The following is a 21649-nucleotide window of genomic DNA, read 5'->3' on the forward strand; positions in this document are numbered from 1 at the left end:
AGCTCTTCTAAGCACATCAGTGGCCTCAATGTGGCTCCATTACGTTAGTCCCATCCACTGCTCACGCCAGACTGCCCTATTCCATCATTATGACTGCAGCATACAAGATTCCCAGGTGTGAGAGAGCAGTGTCAGCTAGTGCTACATAAATGACTTAGAAGACAAATCTGGGGGACAGAGAAAAATAGTTTTGCTTTAGAAAATCCAAAACCACCTTAGTTTTCATTTTGTGTGGAAATTTAAAAGAGACTTCAGGATACTCACTGAAGCTTAAGAAGAAAAAAAAATTACCACAAGTTCCTTTTTACAGTGATTAATAACATAACAAAAAATGAAAAGCCAAATTCTGCCACATTATGGGCAACCATCCTTATATCACTAAAAAGAATGATCTTATTGACAGATGCTAAGACTCAGTGGTTTGAATCACACCATGTGTTACAAATTAAAAGGGCTAAAATCACAATAACACTAATCTGGAAAACAACAGGAGAAGAACAATTGTTAGGAGCTGCAGGACCAACATTCAAAAGTAACCACATATATTAGCTCAAAAAAGCTGTGCATAAACCTATTAGTCCATATGTGCGTTGAACAAGTCTTGGTGCACTTTGCATAAAGCTTCCAATGGAAAAAAGTATCCATAATATGTTTCTACTTCTATTAAAAAGATATAAGTTTATATATAAGCAAAGGTATAAGAATATATACTGAGCTGTTAACATTACTTATAAATGGAAGGGAGTTGGGAAAATGGAAACTTTTACCTTCTTAGACATCCATGTCTCTAAGTTTGAATTTTATAAGGATAATTTACTATTCTTATAATCTGGAAAAATAGGTAGTTATTTTTAACAAACAAAAAAACCTACTGAAAGAAATCACATTACAGTGTAATAAAAAACATTGTGAACTAAAAATCTGTAGACTTGGGTTCAAAAGATCAACGCTGCCACTCCCCAGCCATGAAATACATGATCACTAATATTTTTGCTGGTGCTGGTAGTGGATGCTGTTAAAGCAAGAAAATTCAACCAACTGACTCCAAAGGACCCTTAAGTTTGCCTAAGTCACCTCCTCTATAATTCTGCCTCTGTCATATATATTGTATTCCAGCACTGCCCCCTACCTTCTATATGCTGCATTACAATGGGCTCAAAAAGATGGATTTTTTCCCACCTGTGATGGAGAAATGCACATACTAAAACTATCATATAATGGACTTTAATCCTTACAAGGCCTCCTAGATTCTTCCCCTAGACTACACTTAGAGGATGGACAAGCAAAACTGCTTGGTGGAAGATGACATGTATGTACTGAATGGTCGTCTCTGGAAAATGAGGACTACCTACAACCCTCACTGGGGGGCTCCCCAGCCAGTGACCCAGGAAAGCACCCCATCTTTCTGTTCTGCTGAATGGCTCCTCCAGACCTGAGCAACCCTGGGTTTTAGTCTTGCATCCATCTCTACCCAGTGCAGCACCCAGGACAAGTTCTTTAACTCTCTGTCTGGGAGAACATTCCAGGTGCATATGTAAAAGTTAGGCTATCGTTTCTTGCCGTACTACATGAGTTCATGGAGAGTGATTTCTTGGTAGCTTCTTGAATTTTATTTCAGTAAACATTTAGCAAGTGCTAGTATGTGCTAGATACTATGTCAAGAGCTGGATATGAGGGAGATATGGCCCCTCCCCTTAGTGTTCCATATAATAGTATCTCAAATTGGTACATGGAAACAGAAGTGAGAGATACACATTTTCATGCATAGGTTCATTTCTTCATGTTAAAGATGAAGAAGCCCTGGGCCTTATCCTCAAGGAGCTTACTTATTAATATTTGCTTTACACTGATTTACAGAAATAGAAGAGGGAGGTAGGATTTTTGAAAATCCTTCTGTGAGTCAGCACACAGTAAACATTTACTATGTCCTAGTCACTAGGCTCGGTGCCAGGGATACAAAAAAGGTGAAAACTACTTCCAAGAAGCTGATAGAAACAAATTAGCCAGCGAGGCAGTGAGTACCCTGCACTGTGACTAATCAACCACCTCTCCCTGGAGGACTTGAGGAGTTTGTCCCTGAGGAAGGACCCAGGATCAGATCTTAAGAGATCATTTCTTGCTAGGTAAAGAACAGAAGAGAAGGGAGGTGGCCAGGAATACCACTTGACAGATGCGGGGAGAAAAGGAGAAAGGTAAGCAGGGGGTCCTGACTATGCCAGGCTTAATCCAGAATAAATGTGCTGGAATTTAGGGTCCCCTGACATTACCGGTGGGGACTTTATTAAAATGCACTGAACTCTGGGAGATTCTCAGATCATCTTTAGTGAATAAAGGTTCTGGGCATAAACTTCAACTGAGAATAAGGAATGGGGAAGAGCCCTGAAGATACCCCATGTGAACAGGGATAGCAACTGGCAGCTAGGACCAAATCAGACTTGCAATCTGTGCTCAGGGAACTGATGGCTCCTGGGAGCACTGTTTTTCAGTACTTCTCAAACTTCAGCGAGGGAAAGAATCAATGTTGTTTCTTGTAAATCCTCCAGAGAATCTGGTTCTATGGTTCTGAAGACAGGTAGGTCTAAGATTTTGCCTTTTTTTTCCCTTAACAAACACCCCCTCGATTGAGATGCAGATGATCAACAGACCGCACTCTAAGAAGTACTGCCTTCAAGCTGGACCCAGGGGTCTGATGGAAGAGATAAAAATTCCACAGCTCTGAGATGCGAAACCCTAAATGTTTCAAGAGTATATACCCGAAAATCAGATGCTGTCACTGTATGACATACTGACTCACCAGAGCCACATACAGAAGCTACAGGGGTGAAAATATTTTATGCATTTGCCCAGAAGCATCAAGAAAGTGAAGCAAGCCTCGAAGAGTGTTTTTGCAAAAACCATGGGATAACAATTTAAAATGTGCTATTTCTGGGCATATTGCTAATTCTGCTTTACTCTTCCATCTTGTCCTGGCATGTTCCTGCAGGGCTGTACTCTCAGCACCAGCTATGGCCACACGCCTGAAGGACAAACTGAGGCCCAGGTGGAGGGAAGGGAGGCTGATGAACTCTGCCTCTGCCAGGAACCAGTCAGATCTGACCAGTCATTTCCCCAAGCTCAGTCACACTAACCCCTCTGAGAAAAGGGAAAAGTCGTCAGAAATGAGGTAGACAGGGCGGTTCAAAACGGGGCATAAGTGGAGGCCAGAAGCTTTTCATCCATCTTCTGAGCTTGCCTTGCAAAAGTGAGTCTTGTTTCAGTTTTCCTGAAGAAAATAGGAAAAATTACCTTCTTTTAGGCTAAAGATAAGGTAAAACTGCAAAGCCATTCAAAAAGTATGTGAACTTAATCACCAAGGTTTCTATTTTTTAAAAAGTTTTTTGAATTTAACTTTCTAATGGTCAGGCTGATATTTAGGAAGTTCATTTCAGATATAGGTAATAAATCGATCTTTTTGTTTAACCTTAGTGTTACCAACTTTAAAAATCACTGGTTTCTCAGCCCTATTTCAGTGTAAGGCGGAAGTCGACTCAATGGGTAACATTCTGCAGGGAAAGACTGACACCTGCAGGAGGACTGTGTCACTACATGGTAAAATCCACAGGAATTCTCAAAAAATCAAACAATTCGGCAATGCACGGGTTACACACTCAGCATATTGCCTGGCATACAACAGCCTCTCAACAAATGATGACTGTTCTTACTTGATGGTGAATGGTGGCTGTACATGTTTTTGCAATGCATTTCTTGAAACTAAAAAAAAAAAAAAGCCCAAGGATGAAAAGGGTCAGAGGCTATTCAAATTATTCAGATCATTCTTCTGTTTTGCATAGAAACAGTTGCAGACAGATAACAGTCTGTCTTGTTTTTTAAAAACCTTACAGAAAGAAATTCTATAGCCTCCCCCATCCACATTGTGGCTCTACAGCCTTCAGCAAGGCCAGGCTTAGGCAAACTCCGTTAGGTATATAAATTTAATTTAAGGAGCTCTATCTCTCCTTTTAGAATAGACACCACCTCCCAATTTAGACCACCTGTTCAATAAACATTTTTGTTCAGCTACTATGTTCCAGGCACTGTGGTATTTAACCTGTGAACAATGGTGCGCAATGGCGAACTAGACATGTTTCCTGTTCTTGAAAAGTTTCCAGTCTGCTGATCCTGCAACACTCCAGGGTGCTCCTGCTTCCTTTTCTCTGCCCTCAACCTCGTTTTCAGCTCCTCATTTATTCCTCCTTATAAACACTTGATGCCAGGAACTTCCCATAATCTTCCACACTCCCAACAAAACTAAACTGCCTGTGCTTCATTTTCGCGGAGTTCCAGTCTAGGTAGCAACTAGCTGATCTGGTAAACTATTCCATGCTAAGGGCTAATGGATCATATCACCAAGGTAATTTGAACGCATTTTAATGGGGTCTTCCTGAAGAAGACTAATCAAAATCATTCAGACCTTTGTGTTGGACTGATGGAGATGATATTCAGAGTTAAGCATGGCCTTGTGGTGCAGCCCTACCTTGCCCATGTGGTACCTAGCCTCCAGAGAACAGAACCAAACCTTGATTTTTTGGTTTAACGCCACTGTTTAAACTTATCTTCTTATGAGCCTCAATAGAGTTGAAACATATACCCAATCACTTTTTACTGTAGAGTAGCTCCTTTATATTCCTGGTAAATGTCTCTTTTCCTTCTTCTTTCCGACATACAGAGGTTCCCCATAGTAATCCAAAAATAACATTGAAAAATGCAAAATTAGGTCAACTTGCATTTTTCGTCAATTACACTTATCTTCCTAAATTTTGCAGAGCAAGTAGTCAGGTGGAAAGGCTACCACTTCTCAAATTTATAAATTCTAATCAGATACAAGATGATTAGTAAGCTACTATCCCTACTTGCTGTAAATGGTGATCTAAGTAGTTCTTGATCTGTGCTCTTGGCCGTTCTCCAAGTGGGTGTTTGTTTAAAATTCTGGGCTCTGTCAGTGGTGATCTTGTTTCTGATAGCATTTAATTATTAAAAATCAAAATATATTAGTCCACATTAAGAAAGACAATTCCTTCACTTAGTTGAACTGAACTGTAGTGAATGTATATTCATTACCAAGAAAAAAGAAGTCAAGAAATATAAGGTTTGTGTCCCAAGATGTTAACTTTTTCAATGGGGCATAAATTGTTTTTCTTTATATTAATATCTATCTCTAATGTTAAGAAGGCTCATTGGTAGATTATAACAAGTACCCTTGAATATTTCCTTGGAGCTGATTGGGTTTTTTTAAAGTTATTCTTTAAATCTCCTGGACAACATGACAAAGTATATAAATAAGACTTAGAAGTTTATTCCTCAGGAAATTAAAAATGGCATAGAAGAGTTTGGGATTAGCAGATGCAAAGTATTACACATGGAATGGATAAACAACAAGGTCCTACTGTATAGCACAGAGAACTGTATTCAATATCCTGTGATAAACCATAATGGGAAAGAATATGAAAAAGAATGTGTGTGTGTTTGTGTGTGTATACACATACTGAATCACTTTGCTATACAGAAGAAATTAACATGACATTGTAAATCAACTATACTTCAATAAAATACATTTTTTAAAAAGATAAATCCAAATTTAAAATTTATAAAAATGCCATAGGAGAAAGGAACTGAACATTATTGATGCCTTTCGTACACTTTGTACATGTTATTTCATCTGTTTCTCTTGAGAGCTCTGTCATGCCATGTCATGTAAGTTGTTTAGAAGGATCCTCACCTAACAGATGAGAAAATAAAAGCCAGGAGAGATTCTGTAACTTGCCAGTAAGCGATATTGTTCAGATTCAGCCTCGTGTCCATCTGGGTCTAGAGCACATGCTCCTTCCATGATAACTGAAGAACCTTATTCTAAGTGCTGGGTATGAATTTCAAATAAAAAGATAGACTTGGTATGAAGTGAGAATGCTATCAAGGTTGTAGCACCTTTATGGTGTCCAGTGGAACACTATAAAAATAGAAAAAAATTTTCAAGGGATTTGTGTTTACATGTTTAATGTTACGTTAGTGATTAACAAACTATGTTTATCATTTATGGAGGCTTTTAAATGTAATTTCCAAAGTGCAGCCATTTAGAGATTAAACATTATAGTGCAGTGTCTGCACATCATTTGTGAGAAATCTAACCTCACTATTGCTATAAACAGTTTAGGATAAAAACCCTGACTCCTAGAGTAATGAAGAAGCTTATCACATTTAAGCTTTATTGATTTCTGCTCTGCAGTATGTTTCAGTGTATTTAGAATATCATTCTTGTGGCTAACGTCATTGACTATGCAATTAGTAGAAACAGATTTATTTGATCCTAATATTCACTCTAAAGATTTTGAACAATGCTATTTGCTTATTCCTTTATTCATTAAAAATTTATAAAACAGTTTGGTGTTCCATATAAAACTAAGCATGCAATTGCCATAGGACCATGACTGAACAATTGCATTTGGGGGCATTCATCCCCAATAAATGAAAAATTATGTTTATATAAAAATCTGTACACTATTGTTCATTACAGCTATATCTGTAATAGCCCCAAACCGGAAATAACCCACATGTCCTTCAACAGGTGGTTGGTTAAACAAATGGTGGTACATCCATACTATGGAGTACTATTCAGCCCTAAAAAGGAACACATTATTGATACATGAAACAACCTGAATGAACTGCCAGGGAATTATCCTTTTGGAAAAAGCCAACTCCAAAAGGTTACATACTGTATGATTCCATTTACTTAATACTCTTAAAATGACACAATTGTAGAAATGGAGAACAGATCAGTGGTTGTCAGAGGTTAAGGAGGGGATGAGAGTAAGAGTGAAGTAGGTGTGACTATAAAAGACAACAGGAGAGATCCTTGTGGTGATGAAAACATTCTGTACCTGGACCGTGTTTGTGCCAATATCATGGCTGTGATACTGTACTATAGTGTTACCACTGGGGGAAACTGGGTGAGGGTACAACTCTATTATTTCTTACAATTACATGTGAGTCTACAATTACCTCCCCACAAAAAAGTTAATTTAAAAAAAAATGATATTGGGACTTCCCTGGCAGTGCAGTGGTTAAGACTCCACGCTCCCAATGCAGGGGGCACAGCTTTGATCCCTGGTTGGGGAACTAAGATCCTGCATGCTGCACTGCATGGTCAAAAAAAAAAGATACTAAACACCTAAGGCACTGGAACTGCAAACAGAATAAAGATTCCTCAAAGGACACTAAATACCTACAAGAAAGAAGGTAATTCCACTGTAGTGTGGTAAATTCAGTTCCACAGTTTGCCTACACACCAAGGGGACACAGAGGAAAAGCACTGAGACTATATCTGGAATAATGGTATATGAAAAGTTTCCCAGAAAAGGTAATGCTGCAGCAGAGACTTGAAAAATTAATCGGAGCTATTCTGGCAAAGAAAGGGGAAAAATTGGTGAAGGGCATTCCAGGCAGAGGGAGCAGCATGTGCAAAGGCAAGGAGATTGGAAATAATGTGGTGCCTTCAGGAAACTATGAGTAGCTCGGTATGTCACGTGTCTGGTGGGTAAGGCTGCTGGGAGAGACAAGGCTCATCTCAATCCTAGGTCAGGGTCTAGGTCTTGAGGTATACTACTGTAAATGGCTTGAAGTATATCCTGTAGGGTATAGCTAGAGATTATAGGTTTGACTGGCTCTCCATCTGTTTATATAGCAATAAATAATATTTAGGTTTTAAAGAGCATGGAGGTGGAGAGTGAATTATGAGTTGCAGGTGGGGACCAGAGGTAGCTAGTGACATATTATAGCAGTGACAACAGGAATGAAGAAAAGGGATAAATTTGAGAGACAAAACAGAGACAGAATCCAACAGTATATGGTGACTATCTGAATGTGAGAGAGGAAGATAAGGGAAGAATCTAGGGCATAACCGCAAACGAGTAGGACTAGAATGATGCTCCCCAGCCCAGAGCAGACATCCCTAATTAATAATTATAGGGGGGAAAGGGGGAAGATGGTGGAAGAGTAAGACGCAGAGATCACCTTCCTCCCCGCAGATACACCAGAAATACATCTACACGGGGAACAACTCCTACAGAACACCTACTGAACGCTGGCAGAAGACCTCAGACATCCCAAAAGGCAAGAAACTCCCCATGTACCTGGGTAGGGCAAAAGAAAAAAGAATAAACAGAGAAAAAAGGATAGGGACGGGACCTGCACCAGTGGGAGGGAGCCGTGAAGGAGGAAAGGTTTCCACCCACTAGGAAGCCCCTTCGCGGGCGGAGACAGCAGGTGGCGGAGGGGGGAGCTTCGGAGCCACGGAGGACAGCACAGCAACAGGGGAGCGGAGGGCAAAGCGGAGAGATTCCCGCACAGAGGATCGGTGCCGACCGGCACTCACCAGCCCGGGAGGCTTGTCTGCTCACCCGCCAGGGCGGGCAGGGCTGGGAGCTGAGGCTCGGGCTTCGGTCTTATCGCAGGGAGAGGACTGGCGGCGTGAACACAGTCTGAAGGAACTAGTGCGCCACAGCTAGCCGGGAGGAAGTCTGGGAAAAGTCTGGAGCTGCCGAAGAGGCAAGAGACTTTTTCTTCCCTCTTTGTTTCCTGGTGCGCGAGGAGAGGGGATTATGAGCGCTGCTTAAAGGAGCTCCAGAGACGGGTGTGAGCCGCAGCTAAAAGCGCGGACCCCAGAGACGGACACGAGACGCTAAGGCTGCTGCTGCCGCCACCAAGAAGCCTGTGTGCGAGCACAGCTCACTCTCCACACCCTCCTTCCGGGGAGCCTGTGCAGCCCGCCACTGCCAGGGTCCCGGGATCCACGGACAACTTCCCCAGGAGAATGCACAGTGAGCCACAGGCTGGTGCAACGTCATGTCGGCCTCTGCCGCCGCAGGCTCGCCCCGCATCCGCAATCCCCCTCCCCCCAGTCTGAGTGAGCTGGAGCCCCTGAATCAGGGGCTCCTTTAACCCCGTCCTGTCTGAGCGAAGAACAGACGCCCTCTGGCGACCAACACGCAGAGGCAGGGCCAAATCCAAAGCTGAACCCCTGGGTGCTGTGTGAACAAAGAAGAGAAACAGAAATCTCTCCCAGCCTCAGGAGCAGCGGATTAAATCTCCACAATCAACTTGATGTACCCTGCATCTATGGAATACCTGAATACACAACGAATCATCCCAAATTGAGGAGGTGGACTTTGAGAGCAAGATTTATTATTTTTTCCCCTTTTCCTCTTTTTGTGAGTGTGTATGTGTATGCTTCTGTGTGAGATTTTGTCTGTATAGCTTTGCTTTCACCATTTGTCCTAGGGTTCTATCCGTCCGTTTTCTTCTTTAAAAAATTTTTTTTAATAATTATTTTTTTATTTTAATAACTTTCTTTTATTTTACCTTACTTTATTTTATTTTATCTTATCTTCTTTCTTTCTTTCTTTCTTTCTACTTTTTCTCCCTTTTATTCTGAGCCGTGTGGATGAAAGGCTCTTGGTGCTGCAGCCAGGAGTCAGTGCTGTGCCTCTGAGGTGGGAGAGCCAACTTCAGGACACTGGTCCACAAGGGACCTCCCAGCTACACGTAATATCTAACGGCAAAAATCTCCCAGAGATCTTTATCTCAACACCAACACCCAGCTTCACTCAACGACCAGCAAGCTACAGTGCTGGACACCCTATGCCAAACAACTATCAAGACAAGAACACAACCCCACCCATTAGCAGAGAGGCTGCCTAAAATCATAATAAGTCCACAGACACCCCAAAACACACCACCAGACGTGGACCTGACTACCAGAAAGACAAGATCCAGCCTCATCCACCACAACACAGGCACTAGTCCCCTCCACCAGGAAGCCTACAAAACCCACTGAACCAACCTTAGCCACTGGGGACGGACACCAAAAACAACGGGAACTATGAACCTGCAGCCTGCAAAAAGGAGACCCAAACACAGTAAGATAAGCAAAATGAGAAGACAGGAAAACACACAGCAGGTGAAGGAGCAAGATAAAAAGCCACCAGACCTAACAAATGAAGAGGAAATAGGCAGTCTACCTGAAAAAGAATTCAGAGTAATGATAGTAAAGATGATCCAAAATCTTGGAAATGGAATAGACAAAATGCAAGAAACACTTAACAAGGACCTAGAAGAAATAAAGATGAAACAAGCAACGATGAACAACACAATAAATGAAATTAAAAATACTCTAGAAGGGATCAATAGCAGAATAACTGAGGCAGAAGAACGGATAAGTGACCTGGAAGATAAAATACTAGAAATAACTACTCCAGAGCAGAATAAAGAATAAAAAGAATTGAGGACAGTTTCAGAGACCTCTGGGACAACATTAAACGCATCAACATTCGAATTATAGGGGTTCCAGACGAAGAGAAAAAGAAAGGGAATGAGAAAATATTTGAAGAGATTATAGTTGAAAACTTGCCTAATATGGGAAAGCAAATAGTTAATCAAGTCCAGGAAGCACAGAGAGTCCGATACAGGATAAATCCAAGGAGAAACACGCCAAGACACATATTAATCAAACTGTCAAAAATTAAATACAAAGAAAACATATTAAAAGCAGCAAGGGAAAACAACAAATAACACACAAGGGAATCCCCATAAGGTTAACAGCTGATCTTTCAGCAGAAACTCTGCAAGCCACAAGGGAGTGGCAGGACATATTTAAAGTGATGAAGGAAAAAAACTTATAATCAAGATTACTCTACTCAGCAAGAATCTCATTCAGATTTGATGGAGAAATTAAAACCTTTACAGACAAGCAAAAGCTGAGAGAGTTCAGCACCACCAAACCAGCTTTACAACAAATGCTAAAGGATCTTCTCTAGGCAAGAAACACAAGAGAAGAAAAAGACCTATAATAACAAACCCAAAACAAGAAAATGGGAATAGGAACATACATATTGATAATTACCTTAAATGTAAATGGATTAAATGCTCCCACCAAAAGACACAGACTGGCTGAATGGATACAAAAACAAGACCCATATATATGCTGTCTACAAGAGACCCACTTCAGACCTAGCGATACATACAGACTGAAAATGAGGGGATGGAAAAAGATATTCCATGCAAATGGAAACCAAAAGAAAGCTGGAGTAGCAATTCTCATATCAGACAAAATAGACTTTAAAATAAAGACTATTAGAAGAGACAAAGAAGGACAATACATAATGATCAAGGGACCAATCCAAGAAGAAGATATAACAATTGTAAATATTTATGCACCCAACATAGGAGCACCTCAATACATAAGGCAAATACTAACAGCCATAAAAGGGGAAACTGACAGTAACACATTCATAGTAGGGGACTTTAACACCCCAGTTTCACCAATGGACAGATCATCTAAAATGAAAATAAGGAAACACAAGCTTTAAATGATACATTAAACAAGATGGACTTAATTGATATTTATAGGACATTCCATCCAAAAACAAGAGAATACACATTTTTCTCAAGTGCTCATGGAACATTCTCCAGGATAGATCATATCTTGGGTCACAAATCAAGCCTTGGTAAATTTAAGAAAATTGAAATTGTATCAAGTATCTTTTCCGACCACAATGCTATGAGACTAGATATCAATTACAGGAAAAGATCTGTAAAAAATACAAACACATGGAGGCTAAACAATACACAACTTAATAACGAAGTGATCACTGAAGAAATCACAGAGGAAATCAAAAAATACCTGGAAACAAATGACAGTGGAGACACGATGACACAAAACCTATGGGATGCAGCAAAAGCAGTTCTAAGAGGAAAGTTTATAGCAATACCACCCTACCTTAAGAAACAGGAAACATTTCGAATAAACATCCTAACCTTGTACCTAAAGCAATTAGAGAAAGAAGAACAAAAAAAAAAAAAAAAAAACCAAAGTTAGCAGAAGGAAAGAAATTATAAAGATCAGAAATAAATGAAAAAGAAATGAAGGAAATGATACCAAAAATCAATAAAACTAAAAGTTGGTTCTTTGAGAAGATAAACAAAATTGATAAACCATTAGCCAGACTCATCAAGAAAAAAAGGGAGAAGACTCAAATCAATAGAATTAGAAATGAAAAAGTTGAAGTAACAACTGACACTGCAGAAATACAAAAGATCATGAGAGATTACTACAATCAACTCTATGCCAATAAAATGGACAACCTGGAAGAAATGGACAAATTCTTGGAAATGCACAACCTGCCACGGCTGAATCAGGAAGAAATAGAAAATATGAACATATCAATCACAAGCACTGAAATTGAAACTGTGATTAAAATTCTTCCAACAAACAAAAGCCCAGGACCAGATAGCTTCACAGGCAAATACTATCAAACATTTAGAGAAGAGCTAACACCCATCCTTCTCAAACTCTTGCAAAATATAGCAGAGGGAGGAACACTCCCAAACTCTTTCTACGAGGCCACCATCACCCTGATACCAAAACCAGACAAGGATGTCACAAAGAAAGAAAACTACAGGCCATTATCACTGATGAACATAGATGCAAAAATCCTCAACAAAATACTAGCAAACAGAATCCAACAGCACATTAAAAGGATCATACACCATGATCAAGTGGCGTTTATTCCAGGAATGCAAGGATTCTTCAATATATGCAAATCAATCAACGTGATAAACCATAATAACAAATTGAAGGAGAAAACCCATATGATCATCTCAATAGATGCAGAGAAAGCTCGACAAAATTCAACACCCATTGATGATAAAAACCCTGCAGAAAGTAGGCATAGAGGGAACTTTCCTCAACATAATAAAGGCCATATATGACAAACCCACAGCCAACATCGTCCTCAATGGTGAAAAACTGAAAGCATTTCCACTAAGATCAGGAACAAGACAAGGTTGCCCACTATCACTACTCTTATGCAACATAGTTTTGGAAGCGTTAGCCACAGCAATCAGAGAAGAAAAGGAAATAAAAGGAATCCAAATCAGAAAGAAGAAGTAAAGCTGTCACTGTTTGCAGATGACATGATACTATACATAGAGAATCCTAAAGATGCTACCAGAAAACTACTAGAGCTAATCAATGAATTTGGTAAAGTAGCAGGATAAAAAATTAATGCACAGAAATCTCTGGCATCCCTATACACTAATGATGAAAAATCTGAAAGTGAAATTAAGAAAATACTCCCATTTACCATTGCAACAAAAAGAATAAAATATCTAGGAATAAACCTACCTAAGGAGACAAAAGACCTGTATGCAGAAAATTATAAGACACTGATGAAAGAAATTAAAGATGATACAAATAGATGGAGAGATATACCATGTTCTTGGATTGGAAGAATCAACATTGTGAAAATGACTCTACTACCCAAAGGAATCTACAGATTCAATGCAATCCCTATCAAACTACCAATGGCATTTTTCAGAGAACTAAACAAAAAATTTCACAATTTGTATGAAAACACAAAAGACCCTGAATAGCCAAAGCAATCTTGAGAACGAAAAATGGAGCTGGAGGAGTCAGGCTCCCTGACTTCAGACTATACTACAAAGCTACAGTAATCAAGACAGTATGGTACTGGCACAAAAACAGAAAGATCAGTGGAACAGGATAGAAAGCCCAGAGATAAACCCATGCACATATATCACCTTATCTTTGATAAAGGAGGCAGGAATGTACAGTGGAGAAAGGACAGCCTCTTCAATAAGTGGTGCTGGGAAAACTGGACAGCTACATGTAAAAGTATGAGATTAGATCACTCCCTAACACCATACAGAAAATTAAGCTCAAAATGGATTAAAGACCGAAATGTAAGGCCAGAAACTATCAAACTCTTAGAGGAAAACATACGCAGAACACTCTATGACATAAATCACAGCAAGTTACTTTTTGACCCACCTCCTAGAGAAATGGAAATAAAAACAAAAATAAACAGATGCAGCCTAATGAAACTTCAAAGCTTTTGCACAGCAATGGAAACCATAAAGAAGACCAAAAGACAACCCTCAGATGGGAGAAAATATTTGTAAATGAAGCAACTGACAAAGGATTAATTTCCATAATTTATAAGCAGCTCATGAAGCTCAATATCAAAGAAACAAACATCCCAATCCAAAAATGGCAGAAGACCTAAATAGACATTTCTCCAAAGAAGATATGCAGACTGCCAACAAACACATGAAAGAATGCTCAACATCATTAATCATTAGAGAAATGCAAATCAAAACTACAATGAGATGTCATCTCACACCAGTCAGAATGGCCATCATCAAAAACTCTAGAAACAATAAATGCTGGAGAGGGTGTGGAGAAAAGGGAACACTCTTGCACTGCTGGTGGGAATGTGAATTGGTACAGCCACTATGGAGAACGGTATGGAGGTTCCTTAAAAATCTACAGATAGAACTACCATATGACCCAGCAATCCCACTACTGGGCATATACCCTGAGAAAACCATAATTCAAAAAGAGTCATGTACCAAAATGTTCATTGCAGCTCTATTTACAATAGCCAGGAGATGGAAACAACCTAAGTGTCCATCATCAGATGAATGGATAAAGAAGATGTAGCACATATATACAATGGAATATTACTCAGCCATAAAAAGATACGAAATTGAGCTATTTGTAATGAGGTGGATGGACCTAGAGTCTGTCATACAGAGTGAAGTAAGTCAGAAAGAGAAAGACAAATACCGTATGCTAACACATATGTATGGAATTTTAGGGGAAAAAAATGTCAAGAAGAACCTAGGGGTAAGACCAGAATAAAGACACAGACCTACTAGAGAATGGACTTGAGGATATGGGGAGGGGGAAGGGTAAGCTGTGACAAAGTGAGGGAGTGGCATGGACCTATATACACTACCAAACGTAAAATAGATAGCTAGTGGGAAGCAGCCGCATAGCACAGGGAGATCAGCTCGGTGCTTTGTGACCGCCTGGAGGGGTGGGATAGGGAGGGTGGGAGGGAGGGAGACGCAAGAGGGAAGAGGTATGGGAACATATGTATATGTATAACTGATTCACTCTGTTATAAAGCAGAAACTAACACACCATTGTAAAGCAATTATACTCCAATAAAGATGTAAAAAAATAATTATAGGACTTCCCTGGCTTTCCAGTGGCTGGGCTTCCATTGCAGGGGCTGTGGGTTCGATCCCTGGCCAGGGAGCTAAGATCCCACATGCCTTGCAGCCAAGAAACCAAAACATAAAGCAGAAACAACATTGTAACAAATTCAATAAAGACTTTAAAAATGGTCTGCATCAAAAAAATCTTTAAAAAAATATTATACTCTTTACAACTCAAATCAGCTCTCCCAGGAGCCACTACTTATCCATCAGGGTTAGCAAATGAGTTGTATTTATTTTCCACCTCTTACATTAGACAACTGCTGAATTTATAGATGGATGGTGGTGTTATCCAAAAAATGGGTGAAAGAAGAATTGAAGAGAAAAAGTTTGAACTTGCTTCAATATGTTCCTGAGTTTGAAGGTCATGAGAGACATCAAAGTGGAAATACGTAATAAGAAACTGGATATTTAGGTGTACAGCTCAGGATGGAAATTTGGGAACTAGGAGCATATATGTGGAAATTAAACCTTAGGAATCGAGACAGTTACAGTGTAATTACACTATGTAAAGGGACAAGAAAAAGAGATCAAGCACAGAACCCTTAAGAACATGGATATTTATGTGATAGGCAAAAGAAGAAGTGATCACAAAAGAGACTAAGGTAGTATGTTACGAAAAATAAGAAAATCAGAATATGGTTACTGAAACTCAGGAAGGAAAGAAAGGGAAAGTGGTCAGCAATTAAGTGCTGCAGATAAATCAGTAAAATAAGGACTAAAAAGAACTTATTAACAGAGACCCACGGAAGATGGTGATGGTGGTGGCATCACAGATTTTGGACCCAGCCCAATCCAGGCTGATCTCATCTTGAAATCTTAATTGCATCTGCAAAGACCATTTTTCCAAATAAGGTCATATTCACAGGTTTCAGGAGGACATATCTTTTTGGGGGGAAGAGGGGCACATTCAACCCACTACAGTGTGACAAACATGCAAAATGCCTTCACCCCAGGCCAACAACCCCAAAAGTCTCAACCCATTAGAGCATTAACTCTAAAATCTTATCTAAATATCATCAGCTCAAGAGTCTCAAGTCTTATCTAAATCATCTAAATCTGGTATGGGTTAGACTCTGGGTATGATCTATCCTGTGACAAAATTCTTCTCTATCTGTAGAGTCTGTGAAACCAGAAAAAATGCTATCTGCTTCCCAAATACAAGGGTGGGACAGGCACAGGATAGACATTCCCATTGCAAAAGAGGAATAAAGGGGTCTCCATTCCCAACTAAGCTCCAAATCCAGCAGGACAAATTCTTTTAGGTTTCAAGGCCTGAAAATAATCCTCTGTGGCCTGATGCTCTGTCCTTTGGGCCTATGACGGGACCCTGCCAGTCTCTGTGTCATGGGGGCTCTGCCCTTGAAGACATTCTTCCTTTTTCTTGAAGGGTAACACATGTTTGCAAACAAGTAACTCTATCAGCCAGCTTCCTGCCTGTAGAATCTCAGAAGTCCACAAGCCTTCCTTCATTTGGTCCTCTCTCTGTCCCCTTCAGTTCAAACTGTCAGTGTTCCTGCTAATACAACTTTCTCAAAAACTGTGTGTGCCTCCTCTGTATGAGATGGAGGTCTACTCCATTAGACAGAAGGGTCCCCACAGATCTTTCTGGATAGCCCCATATCTATTCCTGGCTTCTGCTGAATGGTTGAGTAAATCCGTAAGTTACAAGACAATCTCTTAAGCAAAAGGTTGCCCAGCCATATCCTTGACCCTCTTTCCAGAGCATGCTTTTCCAACAATGAATTTCCTAATTTTAGCATTCTTTGTGATCTAGACAGTTTGAGAATCTCCCAAATCACCAAATGCTTGTTTCTTTTTGCTTAACAGTTCCTTCCTCCCATTTATCTCTTTCCTTCATGTTTCACTATAAGCAGCAAGGAGAAACCAGGCTGATTTTTTAACACTTTCCCTGGAAATCTCCTCAGCTAAATATCCAAGTTCATCACTTTTAAGTTCTGCTTTCACCCAACAATAGAACTCAATTCAGCCAAGTTTTCTGCCACTTTATAACAAAGATTTCCTTTCCTTCATTTTCTAATGCTATGTTCATTTCCTCCTGAGACCTCCCCAGAAGAACCTTTTAACATTCACATTTCTACCAATATTTTGTTCATGACAATATATGTATGCTCTAAGATGATAGAAGCTTTCTCTACTGCACTCTTCACTTCCTTCTGAGATCTCATCAGCATTTCCTCTAACATCCACGTTTTTACCAACCACCCACCACTTCAAGGAAATCTAGGCTTTCTCTATCACGCACTTCAAAATTCTTCCAACTTCTATAAACTACCCAATTCCAAAGCCACTTCCACATTTTTAGCTTTTGTTACAGCAACACCCCTCTTTCCAACACCAAAATCTGTATCAGTTGCTTAGGGCTGTCACAAACTTGGTGGCTTAAAACAACAGAAATTTATTCTCTCAGTTCTGAGGTCAGAAGTCCTAAGTCTGTAGGGTAGGCCACTCTCACGCTAACGGCTTTAGGAGGGAATCCTTCCTTGCCTCTTCCAGCATATGGTGGCACCATGGGCCACGGGTTCTGTGGCTTGTGGCGGTATAACTCCAATCTCTGCTTCTGTCTTCACATGGCCTTCTTCTGTGCTTGTGTCTCAAATCTTCCTCTCCTTTCTCAATGACACCAGTCATCAGATTTAGGGGCCACCCTAAATCCAGAATGATCTGGCGATATTAAACTTAATTATATATGCAAAGATCCTATCCAAATAAAAGTCACATCCAAGGTGTCAACTGAAAAAGAAAGCACAGCATGAGAGCTGTGAGTTTCAGCTTTATCTGGCAACTTACTGAGGACTTCAGGCCGGGAGACAGCCAAAGGGAAAGTAAAAACAGACAGGGGAATGTTGGAGATACATCTGAGAGAAAGGTAAGTGACACAGCAAGATCCATGAGGCGACTAAAGGGAACATGATCCAGAAAACAGGTAGCAGATTGACCTGAAGTAGCGGGTTCAAAGGGGTCATTTCTACTGAGACAAAGGAAAGGAAACAAAGGATGGGCTTTAACTTGGGGTGAGCTTAGAGGGGGAGGGTTAGCAGCAGAAAGTTGAGGAAGTTCCCACTCTCTGACCTCTCGTTTCTCTGTGAAAGGGGAAGGGGTTGATCTGCTAATGTTAAGTGGTGGGTGGGGAGTAGAAGGTGTCCAGCAAATGTTAGAATATCCAAAGTGGAGTTGAAAGTTCCACAGAAACTGTAAACTGAATTTGCAGAGATACCAATCCACGCCATTTTTGTCATCTTCTTCAGCGACTTGGGTATGGAATTAAAGAAGATATAGTTAAGTTGATGAACTGTTTGTGGTTTATTGTTTCTTCAGATCAGCCTAATTTGACAGGAGGGTTGCAATCATTGGCAAGGAGCTGGTTGTGGTGATGGGGAAGGAAGGAAAAGAAGGTGCTGATAAAATGCAGCCAAGGGAGGAGATAACTCCAAGGCTTAAGAGACTGAGTGAACAGGGAATCAGGGTTAAAAACAGATTCAGGAGGAAAGATAATGAGTTCATTTTCACTGTTTCAGGCTTCCATGTCCAGTCCTGTATGTGAATCCAGATGTACAGAAAGGAGATCTGGCCTGAAACTACCGATTTGTGAGACATCAGCTTAAAGATAGTAACTGAAGCCACGGAAATATATAGAGTAAAAATAGAATACATTTTTTTCAAAAACTGAAGAAAGAATCCTAAAACACACCTTGGTTTAATACTCAGGTGGAGAAACAGCAATTATCAAAGGCCTCTGGAATGGACAGGCCGAAAGGTAAGGAAAAAATCCAGTTGTAAGTTGTCTCAAAAGTCTAGAAAAGAGAGTTTCATGGTGGGGGGTGCGGAGGGGAGGCAGTCAAAATGTCAATTTGCTGTGCAGATTGGTAAAGATGACTATCTAAAAGATGTCTTATTCATCTCTGTTTTCTGGGACAAATGTTTGGCACACAATTGGAATTCAATAAATGTAAACTTCCATGGTGCGTCCATTCCAATACCTGCAAGTCTCGCTCCAATATCATTTTAGAACTATTAAAAAATGTAAAAAGAATAAACAAGAAGGAAGGAGGGAAGGGAAAAATATCTCAGATGTTCCATGAAGCCCAGATGCTCCATGAAGCCCCCATGTCTCTCCATCCCAGATCACTGAAAGCCATCCTATAAAACAAGGCACAATCTGAGTGTCCCCAAACCTCAAATCCCTGTAGGACACAGACTGATCACAGCAACAGTAAAACTTTGAAGTTTCCTGGCTCTTGGGCCCACGTGAAGGTGTAGGACTCCCAACTCCTCGAGAATTTCCTACCCCCTACCACAAGTGTATTAAAGGCAAGATGTGTCTCTCCACAGGTGCTTATGATGAGATGCTGCCATTTTCTTAGTAACTCTTACTGGGCAGTTCAGTTCCCCATCCTGTCACTTCAAGCGCACTGAGATTTCTGCTAGATGCAGCTGTTGATCCCCCACCAGGAGGGGGGGCCCCTGGCATTCCTTTACCAGGCATGCTACTGATGTCTTCTGTCAAGCACCATGACTAAACAGCCAGAGCCCTCAAAGTACAAAATCCCACAGCTATCTGTGGGGAACTGTGCCCTCTCCCCTTTACATTACCACTGTTAGAGATGCCCCAAAGCAATGTGGCTCCTGCTTCCATTGCCTTACAGGCCTGAGTGGAAGAGGAAATAGAGCTCTTTCCACTTTTTTACTCATAGACCTCTTTTTCTCTCTAGATTCAGACATGTATTGTTGCTATATCTATGTTTTCATATCTGTCCATTCATTTCATAAGTGCGGGTGGGAGTTAAGTACTTAAAGACTGCTTACTTTAAAAATTAAACCACGTGAATGAATTAGAGAGAACTGACATGGGTTATAAATGATTGAAGTCAGTCCAGAAGTCATTTTGCAACAGGTTTCACAACAATAAAAGCAGATGCCATTCCTAATTCTTCACTCTAGTGTCTCACCATTATCACAATGCAGCCGCCGTTCTCAGGTCTCTGTCTCTGATGATCTCTGGGCATCTTTCTACTTCTGTTTCAAATACCAGGTTACAAGCTCTCTTCCCGCATCTCCAGGCCAAATTCCCAAGAAAGACACTGATCGAAGAAAGCTAATTACCGTTGCTCTTGCATGGACATCTGTGTTAGGACATTTCATGGGCCACTGATCCATCTTTGGGTCAGCGGTGGCCACATTCCTGTGGCACCAGCGTGAATACATGCTGAAAGAACTTCCCAGAAGACTTCTAGGAGCATGGCAGGCATTCTCAGGCATGATCTTCCTCCACTAGGAAATGAGAATTCCTATACACAGTAACCTTAAGCAGAGCTAATGTACTGAACACACAGTAAGCTTTTAAATATTAGTTTTGGCTTCATGGCTTAAAAAAAAGTCTCAGTGTTTCCTTTTACATGACATTTAAGTCCGCTTAGGATTTATCTAAATTTGTCTAGTTTTATCTATTAATATATCTTCCCTTGAAATCTAATAATAGATAACATTTTGGGGGGCTAACAATATGCTCGGCAGTTTTCTCCGAGTGTTACATGGATTCACTGATTTAATCCTTACAACACAAAGTACTGTTATTATCCCTATTTTACTAGTAAGAAAACTGAGACGCAAAGAGGTTAAATACTTGCTAAGTAAATGGTTGAATTCAAACCCAGGTAGCAAGGCTGCAAAGCCCAGAAGTTAATCAGTAAACCATACTGCCTCTCACACAGCAACTAATATTACTAACACAATAACAAAACATAAATAATAGGCATCATGAATGATTCTCATCATGCATGTAACCAAACAATGGGCTAAAGATTCTACATATATGGATGCAAAACTGATGTTTTGCCCTGTTGCCATTACGAATAAGCATTTGCATCATAATTCGTAGCCGGAGACGAAGCTATAACACTTGTCCCCCAAATTTTGATATATTTCATCTTTATCATTAAGTTAGGTATACTTTCTCATTTCCATTGTGATTTCTTCATCAACCCATTAAATACTTAGAAGGGTTTTGTTTCAATTCCAATCATTTGGGGCTTTTCGGCTTTCTTGTTCATTCCTAGTTTGTTGTGGTCAGGGAAAATACTCTGAATGCTTTTTGGTGCTTTAAATGTGCTGGGGCTTTCTTTATGACTCAGCATATGCTCGGTTTTGGTATAGTTCCATCTACACCAGTTTTCCTCTATTTCCAACCACTTGCAAGGACTGACCTTAGCCCAGAAAACCTCGAAGGTCCCCTCTGACCCCAAGTGTGTGAGATTTCACGATAAAAAGTAACCAGTGAAGAGTTAGCTCTAGTTCCTATTTTTCTTCCAGTTACTCTTTCCCCTTGATTTTCAAAATGTAACACATATTGCTTCTAATTAAAAACAATAAAAAAAAAAACCACTTGAATTCGCTGTACAGTACCGCGCTCTTCTCACGGAAGAGGGGAGGCCGGCCGCCGCTCATACGCGCTCGAGCTGCCCCCCGGGCGAATCCCTCAGGTCCTTGCTTACAGGCGCACACGCGCGGACTGCGG

General features: G+C 40.4%; 1 long non-coding RNA gene across 1 annotated transcript in view; it reads right to left on the bottom strand.

The window, feature by feature from the left end:
• The window catches only part of LOC132425873 (uncharacterized), a 306345-nt gene extending 284707 nt beyond the window's left edge, over positions 1-21638 (bottom strand). Inside the window, exon 1 of the long non-coding RNA XR_009519518.1 lies at positions 20085-21638. This is a non-coding gene — a long non-coding RNA (uncharacterized lncRNA). The remainder of the gene's footprint in view (positions 1-20084) is intronic.
• Between the last annotated feature and the right edge of the window lie 11 nt (positions 21639-21649).

This window comes from Delphinus delphis, chromosome 5 (genome assembly GCF_949987515.2).
Source record: "Delphinus delphis chromosome 5, mDelDel1.2, whole genome shotgun sequence".
Classification (NCBI taxonomy): Eukaryota; Metazoa; Chordata; class Mammalia; order Artiodactyla; family Delphinidae; genus Delphinus; species Delphinus delphis.